The 12,805-nt window shown below is 43.6% G+C and overlaps 1 pseudogene; it reads right to left on the bottom strand.

Annotated features, from left to right (window-relative positions):
- Positions 1-8,467: 8,467 nt before the first annotated feature.
- LOC111540649 lies at positions 8,468-9,793 on the bottom strand (annotated as a pseudogene).
- Between the last annotated feature and the right edge of the window lie 3,012 nt (positions 9,794-12,805).

Here is a 12,805-nt window from a genome sequence, read left to right as displayed (position 1 = left end):
ATTACATGCATGACCCACTGTGTCTGACCAGTAAGACTTTCAATATTATCAACTGTATGTTATGTGATATTAAGGGGTTCATTTTTTGTAGATGTGACACTGGAATTCTGATTGTGCCTTGAAAACACAAAAAGAGTTTTATCTCCTAGATATACATACCACAGTATTTTCTGATGGAATGACCTGATGTGATATCTGACAGTTGATTTTTTTTTTTTTTTTTTTGAGACAGAGTCTTGCTCTGTTGCCCAGGCTGGAGTGCAGTGGGTCCATCTTGGCTCACTGCAACCTCTTCCTCCCAGGTTCAAGTGATTCTTCTGCCTCAGCCTTCTGAGTAGCTGGGATTACAGGTGCCTGCCACCACGCCTGGCTAATTTTTGTATTTTTAGTAGAAACAGGGTTTCACCATATTGGCCAGGCTGGTCTGGAACTCCTGACCTCAAGTCATCTGCCTGCCTTGGGCTCCCAAAACGCTGGGATTACAGGCATGAGTCATCATGCCTGGCCTGACAGTTGATTTTTTAATTTATTTTTCTAATTAAATTTTTTAATTTTTAACTCATTATTTATTTATTTATTTATTTATTTTTGAGACAGAGTCTTGCTCTGTTACCCAGGTTGGAGTGCAGTGGCACGATCTCGGCTCACTGCAAGCTCCACCTCCTGGGCTCATGCCATTCTCCTGCCTCAGCCTCCCGAGTAGCTGGGACTACAGGCGCCCGCCACCACGCCCGGCTAATTTTTTGTATTTTTAGTAGAGACGGGGTTTCACTGTGTTAGCCAGGATGACCTCGATCTCCTGACCTTGTGATCCACCTGCCTCGGCCCCCCAAAGTGTTGGGATTACAGGCGCCTGCCACCACGCCCAGCTAATTTTTAGTATTTTTAGTAGAGACGGGGTTTCACCGTGTTAGCCAGGATGGTCTCGATCTCCTGACCTCATGATCAGCCCGCCTTGGCCTCCCAAAGTGCTGGGATTACAGGCGTGAGCCACCGTGCCCGGCCTATTATTTATTTATTTATTTATTTATTTATTTATTTATTGAAACAGAGTCTCCTTCTATAGTCCAGGTTGAAATGTAGTGGCACAATCTCGGCTCACTGCAACCTCTGCCTCCTGGATTCAAGAATTCTCCTGCCTCAGCCTCCTGAGTAGCTGGGATTACAGGCACACACCACCATGCCTGCTGAATTTTTGTATTTTAGTAGAGACAGGGTTTCACCATGTTGGCCAGACTGGTCTCCAACTCTTGACCTCAAGTGATCCACCCGCCTCGACCTTCCAAAGTGCTGGGATTACAGGCATGAGCCACCATGCCCTGACCAACAGTTGATTTTAAGTGTCTAGTGTGCAGGGGGTGAGAGCAGTGGGGTTGTAAATGAAATAGATTGGCCATATGTTGATAAATGTTGCCATATGTTGATAAACATTGAATCTGGGTAATAGATACATGGGGGCTCATTATTCTATTCTATTTTATGTGTGTTTGGAAATTTCTATAGCAAAAAGTTTAAGAAAAAAAGCTCAATAGTTATTTGAGGTTTTTTCAAAACAGACATGAGATTGCAATTGTTTTCTACCTTTCACTTGTTTTAGGGTTGCTTTTCTTGAAAGGATTTTGTGAAATTGTATGTTTCAATATGAATATAAAAAGTAGTGTATATTTAACCATAACCTCTTTTATGGTAGCTTCTGGGTGCCTCCTATACACTTCCAATCTTAGCAACAAGAATAAATAATTCCCTCTAATTTGGCCTCAACGCTCAACTGCTGTTACATTAATTGCTACGTTTGTGTAGCTAATGCCTGCCTGTAGCCAGTGATAACATTTTAAAATACATTACAAAACAGACAATATTTTAGTGGCTAAATTCAGATATTAACCTTATAAGCTTTCCATTTTTTGGTAACTTTTTAAAAGTTAAACATTTTAGATTATATTATTGTCTTATTTCTTTATTATAATCTGGCCATATTTTGTCTTAGAGGCATCTCCAGAACTCACTTTTTACCTAACAATGTTGAAAAGGTGGCTCCACCATATTTTAAAATTTCTAGCTATACCTTGTATAGTATATATCCCTAAGTAAGATATTCTTCACTCTTTTCACTGGTAAGTATAACAGATTCAGTTTATAGATAACTATAATAGATTTGTAGAAAGGGAATTTATAAAAAGGCTTAAGTGGGTATTCTAAGCTTGAATTTTATGTTCTTTTTTTTGAATTTTATGTTCTTAATAACTTAAAATTTCAAAACTCATGTCTGAGTGTTGCCTATTATTTTCTCTATTCATTTCTGTTTTTCATTTTTATGTATTTTCATTTATTTTTTATTTTCTTGAGATAAAGTCTCACTGTGATGCCCAGGCTGGAGTGCAGTGAAACAATCATGGCTCACTGCAGCTTTGATCTTCCAGGCTTAAGCAATCCTCCTGTTAGAAGTAAAATATTTATTTATTTATTTATTTATTTATTTATTTATTTATTTATTTATTTATTTATTTATTTTTGAGACGGAGTCTCGCTCTGTCGCCAGGCCTCTGCCTCCCAGGTTGAGGCCATTCTCCTGCCTCAGCCTCCCAAGCAGCTGGGACTACAGGCATCCGCCACCACGCCCGGCTAACTTTTTGTATTTTAGTAGAGATGGGGTTTCACCGTGTTAGCCAGGATGCTCTCAATCTCCTGACCTCGTGATCGACCCACCTCAGCCTCCCAAAGTGCTGGGATTACAGGCGTCAGCCACCGTGCCCGGCCTAGAAGTAAAATATTTATTTAGAAATAGAATGATTGTTCCTCAGTACCACAAGGAAAAATCAGCATTTAGACAAAAAGTTCCCTCAGCAAATCAATTTTACTTTCTGCAGAAAGGGTGTTCCTCACAGATGGAACAATGGCAAGAGCACACCTGAACAAAGGAGGGAAGCAATTTTTATTTCTTACCAGCTTGTCCCTGCTAATGTGTCCTGTCTCCATTGGCTGGCGCCGGACCTCACAATCTAAACTAAACCTGACTGGCTAATAACTTAAAACTGTCCTAAATAGGTAAAAGCAAGGGAGAACAAAGAAAAAGAGGAAGTTGCTTAGGAAAGGAAACAAATATCTTGGTCAAAGTACAAAGACATAGAATGTACTCATTCCCTTATATCTAGCAGCTACATAGGATAGGGCTTAACAAAGAGTTATTAGCATAAAGCAAGGAGGCTTGAAGGAAGTTAGTCTTTAAAAGAAACTATTATTTCTAATACTTATGATTTATTCTCTAACAAGACGGGAAAGTTTGAAGAGGAACTTTTTACTTTCTACATCTCCCATCTCAGCCTCCCAGGTAGCTGGGACTACAGGCATGTGCCAACAAACCTGGCTAGATTTTGTATTTTTTGTTGAGAAGGGTTCTCACTATGTTGCCCACGCTGGTCTCAAACTACTAGCCTCAAGTGATCCTCCCACATCAGCCTCCCAAAGTGCTGGGATTGCAGGCGTGAGACCCTGCACCTGATCTCTACTAATTTTTTTTTTATTATTATACTTTAAGTTCTAGGGTACATGTGCACAACATGCAGGTTTGTTACATATGTATACATGTGCCATGTTGGTGTGCCACACCCATCAACTCATCAGCACCCATCAACTCGTCATTTACATCCGTTATAAATCCCAATGCCAGTCCTCCACCCTCCCCGCTCCCCATAATAGGCCCCAGTGTGTGATGTTCCCCTTCCCATGTCCAAGTGATCTCATTGTTCAATTCCCACCTATGAGTGAGAACATGCGGTGTTTGGTTTTCTGTTCTTGTGAAAGTTTGCTGAGAATGATGGTTTCCAGCTGCACCCATGTCCCTACAAAGGACGCAAACTCATCCTTTTTTATGGCTGCATAGTATTCCATGGTGTATATGTGCCATGTTTTCTTAATCCAGTCTGTCACTGATGGACATTTGGGTTGATTCCAAGTCTTTGCTATTGTGAATAGTGCCACAATAAACATATGTGTACATGTGTCTTTATAGCAGCATGATTTGTAATCCTTTGGGTATATACCCAGTAATGCAATGGCTGGGTCATATGGTATTTCTAGTTCTAGATCCTTGAGGAATCGCCATACTGTTTTCCACAATGGTTGAACTAGTTTACAATCCCACCAACAGTGTAAAAGTGTTCCTATTTCTCCACATCCTCTCCAGCACCTGTTGTTTCCTGATTTTTTAATGATTGCCATTCTAACTGGTGTGAGATGGTATCTCATTGTGGTTTTGATTTGCATTTCTCTGATGGCGAGTGATGATGAGCATTTTTCATGTGTCTGTTGGCTGTATGAATGTCTTCTTTTGAGAAATGTCTGTTCATATCCTGTGCCCACTTTTTAATGGGGTTGTTTTTTTCTTGTAAATTTGTTTGAGTTCTTTGTAGGTTCTGGATATTAGCCCTTTGTCAGATGAGTAGATTGCAAAAATTTTCTCCCATTCTGTAGGTTGCCTGTTCACTCTGGTGGTGGTTTCTTTTGCTGTGCAGAAGCTCTTTAGTTTAATTAGATCCCATTTGTCAATTTTGGCTTTTGTTGCATTGCTTTTGGTATTTTAGACATGAGGTCCTTACCCATGCCTATGTCCTGAATGGTATTACCTAGGTTTTCTTCTAGGGTTTTTATGGTATTAGGTCTAACATTTAAGTCTCTAATCCATCTTGAATTAATTTTCGTACAAGGAGTGAGGAAAGGATCCAGTTTCAGCTTTCTACTTATGGCTAGCCAATTTTCCTGCACCACTTATTAAATAGGGAATCCTTTCCCCATTTCTTGTTTTTGTCAGGTTTGTCAGAGATCAGATGGCTGTAGATGTGTGGTATTATTTCTGAGGGCTCTGGTCTATATCTCTGTTTTGGTACCAGTACCATGCTGTTCTGGTTACTGTAGCCTTGTAGTATAGTTTGAAGTCAGGTAGTGTGATGCCTCCAGCGTTGTCCTTTTGACTTAGGATTGTCTTGGCAATGCGGGGTCTTTTTTGGTTCCATATGAACTTTAAAGCAGTTTTTTCCAATTCTGTGAAGAAAGTCATTGGTAGCTTGATGGGGATGGCATTGAATCTATAAACTATCTTGGGCAGTATGGCCATTTTCACGATATTGATTCTTCCTATCCATGAGCATGGTATGTTCTTCCATGTGTTTGTGTCCTCTTTTATTTCACTGAGTAGTGGTTTGTAGTTCTCCTTGAAGAGGTCCTTTACATCCCTTGTAAGTTGGATTCCTAGGTATTTTATTCTCTTTGAAGCAATTGTGAATGGAAGTTCATTCATGATTTGGCTCTCTGTTTGTCTGTTACTGGTGTATAAGAATGCTTGTGATTTTTGCACATTAATTTTTTATCCTGAGACTTTGCTGAAGTTGCTTATCAGCTTAAGGAGATTTTGGGCTGAGATGATGGGGTTTTCTAAATATACAATCATGTCATCTGCAAACAGGGACAATTTGACTTCTTTTCCTAATTGAATACCCTTTATTTCTTTCTCTTGCCTGATTGCCCTAGCCACAGAGCTTCCAACAATATGTTGAAAAGGAGTGGTGAGAGAGGGCATCCCTGTCTTGTGCCAGTTTTCAAAGGGAATGCTTCCAGTTTTTGCACATTCAGTATGATATTGGCTGTGGGTTTGTCCTAAATAGCTCTTATTATTTTGAGATACATTCCATCAATACCAAATTTATTGAGAGTTTTTAGCAGGAAGGGCTATTGAATTTTTTCAAAGGCCTTTTCTGCATCTATTGAGATAATCATGTGGTTTTTGTCTTTGGTTCTGTTTATATGCTGGATTACATTTATTGATTTGCATATGTTGAACCAGCCTTGCATCCCAGGGATGAAGCCCACTTGATCATGGTGGATAAGCTTTTTGATGTGCTGCTGGATTCGGTTTGCCAGTATTTTACTGAGGATTTTTGCGTCAATGTTCATCAGGGATATTGGTCTAAAATTCTCTTATTTTGTTGTGTCTCTGCCAGGTTTTGGTATCAGGATGATGTTGGCCTCATAAAATGAGTTAGGGAGGATTCCCTCTGTTTCTATTGATTGGAATAGTTTCAGAAGGAATTGTACTAGCTCCTCCTTGTACCTCTGGTAGAATTCGGCTGTGAATCGGTCTGGTCCTGGACATTTTTTGGTTGGTAGGCTATTAATTATTGCCTCAATTTCAGAGCCTGCTATTGGTCTATTCAGGGATTCAACTTCTTCCTGGTTTAGTCTTGGGAGAGTATAAGTGTCCAGGAAATTTTCCATTTCTTCTAGGTTTTCTAGTTTATTTGTGTAGAGGTGTTTATAGTATTCTCTGATGGTAGTTTGTATTTCTGTGGGGTCGGTGGTGATATCCCCTTTATCATTTTTTATTGTGTCTATTTGATGCTTCTCTCTTTTCTTCTTTATTAGTCTTGCTAGCGGTCTATCAATTTTGTTGATCTTTTCAAAAAACCAGCTCCTGGATTCATTGATTTTTTTGGAGGGTTTTTTTGTGTCTCTATCTCCTTCAGTTCTGCTCTGATTATTTCTTGCCTTCTGCTAGCTTTTGAATGTGTTTGCTCTTGCTTCTCTAGTTCTTTTAATTGTGATGTTAGGGTGTCAATTTTAGATCTTTCCAGCTTTCTCTTGTGGGCATTTAGTGCTATAAATTTCCCTCTACACACTGCTTTAAATGTGTCCCAGAGATTCTGGTATGTTGTATCTTTGTTCTCATTGGTTTCAAAGAACATCTTTATTTCTGCCTTTATTTCGTTGTGTACCCAGTAGTCATTCAGGAGCCGGTTGTTCAGTTTCCATGTAGTTGAGCGGTTTTGATTGAGTTTCTTAGTCCTGAGTTCTAGTTTGATTGCACTGTGGTCTGAGAGACAGTTTGTTATAATTTCTGTTCTTTTACATTTGCTGAGGAGTGCTTTACTTCTAACTATGTGGTCAATTTTGGAATAAGTGTGATGTGGTGCTGAGAAGAATGTATATTCTGTTGATTTGGGGTGGAGAGTTCTGTAGATGTCTATTAGGTCTGGTTGGTGCAGAGGTGAGTTCAATTCCTGGATATCCTTGTTAACTTTCTGTCTCATTGATCTGTCTAATGTTGACAGTGGGGTGTTGAAGTCTCCCATTATTATTGTATGGGAGTCTAAGTCTCTTTGTAAGTCTCTAAGGACTTGCTTTATGAATCTGGGTGCTCCTGTATTGGGTGCATATATATTTAGGAGAGTTAGCTCTTCCTGTTGATTGATCCCTTTACCATTATGTAATGGCCTTCTTTGTCTCTTTTGATCTTTGATGGTTTAAAGTCTGTTTTATCAGAGACTAGGATTGCAACCCCTGCTTTTTTTTTTGTTCTCCATTTGCTTGGTAGATCTTCCTCCATCCCTTTATTTTGAGCCTATGTGTGTCCCTGCATGTGAGATGGGTCTCCTGAATACAGCAAACTAATGGGTCTTGACTCTTTATCCAATTTGCCAGTCTGTGTCTTTTAATTGGACCATTTAGTCCATTTACATTTAAGGTTAATATTGTTATGTGTGAACTTGATCCTGTCATTGTGATACTAGCTGGTTATTTTGCTCGTTAGTTGATGCAGTTTTTTCCTAGCATCGATGGCCTTTACATTTTGGCATGTTTTTGCAATGGCTGGTACCAATTGTTCCTTTCCATAGTTAGTGTTCCTTCAGGGTCTCTTGTAGGGCAGGCCTGGTGGTGACAAAATCTCTAAGCATTTGCTTGTCTGTAAAGGATTTTATTTCTCCTTCACTTATGAAACTTAGTTTGGCTGGATATGAAATTCTGGGTTGAAAATTCTTTTCTTTAAGAATGTTGAATATTGGCCCCTACTCTCTTCTGGCTTGAAGAGTTTCTGCTGAGAGATCTGCTGTTAGTCTGATGGGCTTCCCTTTGTGGGTAACCCAACATTTCTCTCTGGCTGCCCTTAACATTTTTTCCTTCATTTCAACTTTGGTGAATCTGACAATTATGTGTCTTGGAGTTGCTCTTCTCGAGGAGTATCTTTGTGACGTTCTCTGTATTTCCTGAATTTGAATGTTGGCCTGCCTTACTAGGTTGGGGAAGTTCTCCTGGATGATATCCTCAAGAGTGTTTTCCAACTTGGTTCCATTTTCCCCCTCACTTTCAGGCACACCAATCAGACGTAGATTTGGTCTTTTCACATAATCCCATATTTCTTAGTGGCTTTGTTCATTTCTTTTTCCTCTTTTTTCTCTAGACTTCTCGCTTCATTTCATTCATTTGATCTTCAATCATTGATACTCTTTCTTCCAGTTGATCGAGTTGGTTACTGAAGCTTGTGCATTTGTCACGTATTTCTTGTGTCATGGTTTTTATCTCTGTCGGTTCATTTATGGCCTTCTCTGCATTGGTTATTCTAGTTATCCATTCTTCCATTCTTTTTTCAAAATTTTTAGTTTCTTTTTTTTTTTCCCCCAGTGAGTATGAATTTATTATTTTAGGTTGTTTGAAGGAGGCCCTGGGCAACTCCTTTAAGCAGGTGATTGTCTCCATTCATTCCCTGCCCTCCACCCCTCACACACCCCCAACAGAGGTTCTCAGTTACTGGACAGAGCACTCCCTCTCCCCACACCCCAGCCATGCCCTCACCTGGCTGCAGGGCCCCCATGGAGCTCTCTGTTCGGTTTGCAGCTGGGCTAGGGTCTGAGGGACCAGGGATGAGGGGCTTGGGGGTGCCTGGGGCCTCCACGGCTCCTCTCACCCGCTGGGGGGAGATGGGGTCTGCTCCATTCATTGCTGCTATCTCTGGCTTGGATGGCCCATCAGGAGCCTCTGAGGCAGGCGGATCCATGGGCTGGGGTCCTGGTGAATCCTTAGCGTCAGGGAGGTCAACCTGCTTGGACAGCGGACTCGGGGAGCTGACTTCCCAGGACACCCCAGCTCCAGCCCTCTTGGGGGTCTCAACCAGCAGCTCCTCAGCAGGAGGAAGGCTTCTGGCCAATGCCAAGTCTGGCTGGGCCCCTGGCTCCTGAGAGTACACCACCTCAACTGGGGGTACTGAGCCAACATCAGAGGCTGCTGGATCCTGCTGGGTGAAGAGGGGGCCTTGAGCTGCCTCCTGGAAGTGTTCCTCAAACCCACCCTGTCCTTCTAGGACTGGCCTCTTGACAGTACCTGAGTGAGGAACAAGGGTGTGGGGTGGGCCCTGGTAGTCTGAGGGAGAAGTGGGTGGGACCCTGCTCTTGGTTTTGGCCTTCAGACCCTCATCTCTAGGTGGCTGCTGTCCCTGTTGGCCTCCATGCTGCAGGGAGGGAGGAACTGTGGCTACCCTGAGTTGAAGTCTGGGAGTTGTGGGGATGAAAGTGAGAAGAGGGTGGCCCACTGGGTGTGGAGCCACTGCTTCTTGCTCCAGAAGCTCTTGTGAATCCAGAGGTCCTGTCCAGCCACGGGAGCTTTGTCCTCGAGCCATCTGGAGGTCATCAGTTACTGGGGGTCATTCTCTCTGAGCCCCTTGGGCTGCTTTGGGCCCGTACAGGGCTGGGCCAAGGGGAGAGGCTACAGGCTTCTCAGGCATCTCGTCAGCAGGGGCGTGGCGGACATCAGAGTTCCTGTGACTCTCAGCTCTGGGGTTGTCCAGGAAGATGTCAAACGAGTGGGGCTCTGAGCCCAAAGAGCCCTTAGGATGGGCTCCAGGAATCATAGGGGTTTTGGAGTTTTCAAGTGGCCTGGGAAAGCCCCTCCCCAGGGCAGGGCCAGTCCCCAGGAGTGGCAGCAGCAACAACAGCAGAAAGCCACACACACAGCCCCATGGGCTGGAGGCCATGGTCTACTCCGATGCCTGGGCCTAAAGCCCCCACTTTCCAGTCCTCACTGGATGAGCCTCTCCTCCTCCTCCTCCTCCTCCTCCTCCTCCGTCTCCGCTCTCCCTGGCTCCACGCCTTCCCGCAGTGTGCTGGATGGGGGTGGATGCCATGCAGGCCTTGTCCCCTGTGCCCGCGACAGGGGCAGCAGGCCACGCTCCCCGCCGGGGCCCACCATCACCCCCTCCCTGGGCCAGCTCCTCAAGATTTTTAGTTTCTTTGCGCTGGTTATGTAGTTCCTCCTTCAGCTCTGGGAAGTTTGATCGATGGAAGCCTTCTTCTCTCAACTCGTCAAAGTCATTCTCCATCCCACTTTGATCCATTGCTGGCGATAAGCTGCGTTCCTTTGGAGGGGGAGATGACTCTGATTTTTTGAATTTCCAGCTTTTCTGCCCTGCTTTTTTCTCATCTTCGTGGTTTTATCTGCCTTTGGTCTTTGATGATGGTGACGAACTAATGGAGTTTTGGTGTAGGTGTCCTATCTGTTTGTTAGTTTTCCTTCTAACAGTCAGGACCCTCAGCTGTAGGTCTGTTGGAGATTGCTTGAGGCCCACTTCAGACCCTGTTTGCCTGGGTATCAGCAGCGGAGGCTGCAGAAGATAGAATATTGCTGAACAGTGAGTGTTGCTGTCTGGTTCTCGCTCTGGAGGCTTCGTCTCAGGAGTGCACCCTGCTGTGTGAGGTGTGAGGTGTTGGTCTGCATCTAGTGGGGGATATCTCCCAGTTAGGCTACTCAGGGGTCAGGGACCCACTTGAGCAGGCAGTCTGTCCATTCTCAGATCTCAACCTCTGTGCTGGAAGATCCACTGCTCTCTTCAAAGCTGTCAGACAGGGTCATCTACCTCTGCCGAAGTTTCTGCTGCTTTTTGTTTAGCTATGCCCTGTCCCCAGAGATGGAGTCTACAGAGACAGGCAGGCCCCCTTGAGCTGCAGTGGGCTCCACCCAGTTCGAGCTTCCTGGCGGCTTTGTTTACCTACTTAAGCCTCAGCAATGGCAGGTGCCCTTCCCCTAGTCTCGCTGCTGCCTTGCAGTTAGATCTCAGACTGCTGTGCTAGCAATGAGGCAGGCTCCGTGGGCGTGGGACCCTCCTGTCCAGGTGTGGGATATAATCTCCTGGTATGCCGTTTGCTAAGACCCTTGGTAAGGCACAGTATTAGGGTGGGAGTTACCGATTTTCCAGGTGTTGTGTGTCTCAGTTTCCCTTGGCTAGGAAAAGGGATTCCCTTCCCCCTTGCGCTTCCCAGGTGAGGCGATGGTTCACCCTGCTTCAGCTCTCACTGGTCGGGCTGCACCAGCTGACCAGCACTGATTGTCCAGCACTCCCCAGTGAGATGAACCCGGTACCTCAGTTGAAAATGCAGAAATTACCCGTCCTCTGTGTCGCTCGCGCTGGGAGCTGGAGGCTGGAGCTGCTCCTATTTGGCCATCTTCCTCCTGGAATCCCAATCTCTACTAATTTTTAAAGGCTAAAATATGCTATTATTTTTGTGATTTTTTTAGTAGTCATTTAAAATTCTTTCTTATTGAATTAAGTAAATAATTTTTAGAGATGGAGTCTTGCTATGTTGCCCAAGCTGCTCTGCAACTCCTGGCCCCAAGTGATCCTCTGGTCTCAGCCTCCTGAGTTGCTGGTATTACAGGCATGAGCCACCATGCCCAGCTCAGAAGTCTATTTCATATCACATGTATAATAATAATTTAATCAGAAAGGACTGTACATTTAATAATGTTTATAAAAGCTAAGGAGATCAAGCAAAGATGTGTGAAATGTGTCAAACCTTCAATCCTCTCAGTCTGGTATTTACTAGTGTAAGAAAAAAATCAAAATGTATAACTTGAATTACAGTTGACTCTTGAATATTCAACATAGGGGTTAAGGGCACCGACCCTTCCTTAAGTAGAAAATTTGCATTTAACTTTTGACTCCCCCCAAATTTAGCTATTAATAACCTACTGTAGATCACAAGCCCTATGGATAACATAAACAGTCGATTAACATATATTTTGTAGGTTATATGTGTTACATATTGTATTCTTACAATAAAGTAAGCTAAGTAAAAGAAAATGTGAAGAAAATCATAAGGAAGAGAAAGTATGTTTACTGTTTATTTAGTGGAAGTGCCTCCTCATGAAGGTCTCCATCCTCATCATCTTCACATTGAGTAGGCTGAGGAGGAGGAGGAAGAACAGGCTGTCTCAGGGGCAGCAAAGGCAGAGGAAAATTGGTATATAAGCAGACCCACACAGTTCAAACCAGTGTTGTTTAGGATCAGCTGTATAATCTACCTTAGAGAAAAGGTTTCACTTTTTTTTTTTTTTTTTGGAGACGAAGTTTCCCTCCTGTCACCTAGGCTGGAGTGCAGTGGCGCAATCTCAGCTCACTGCAATCTCTGCCTCCTGGGTTGAAGCAATTCTCCTGCCTCAGCCTCCCAAGTAGCTGGGATTACAGGCGCCCACCACCACGCCTGGATAATTTTTGTATTTTTGGTAGAGACAGGGTTTCACCACGTTGGCCAGGCTGGTCTTGAACTCCTGACCTCAGGTGATCTGCCTGCCTGGGCCTCCCAAAGTGCTGGGATTACAGGCATGAGCCACTGTGCCCAGCCTTTTTTTCTTTTTGAGATGGGGTTTTGCTGTGTTATCTGGCTGGATTTGAACTCCTGGCCTCAAGGGATCCTCCCACGTCAGCCTTCTGAGTAGCGGGGACTACAGGTGCCTGCAAAATTTCACTTTTGAAAAATATGGGGCAAGTTCAGTGGCTCACGTCTGCCATCTGTAATTCCAGGACTTTGGTAGGCAGAGGTAGGATGATTGTCTGAGCCCAGGAGTTGGAGACCAGCCTGGACAATATGGTGAGGCCCTGTCTCTACTTAATACATTCTTTAAAATTGAAAATAGAAAAAGAGAAATATGGCCGGACAAGGTGACTCACGTCTGTAATTCCAGCACTTTTGAAGGCCAAAGCTGGCAGAGC

The sequence above is a fragment of the Piliocolobus tephrosceles genome, chromosome 10, assembly GCF_002776525.5.
Source record: "Piliocolobus tephrosceles isolate RC106 chromosome 10, ASM277652v3, whole genome shotgun sequence".
NCBI lineage: Eukaryota > Metazoa > Chordata > Mammalia > Primates > Cercopithecidae > Piliocolobus > Piliocolobus tephrosceles.
Note: the sequence above shows the minus strand (reverse complement) of the source record. Positions and strands in the feature narration are given on the sequence as shown.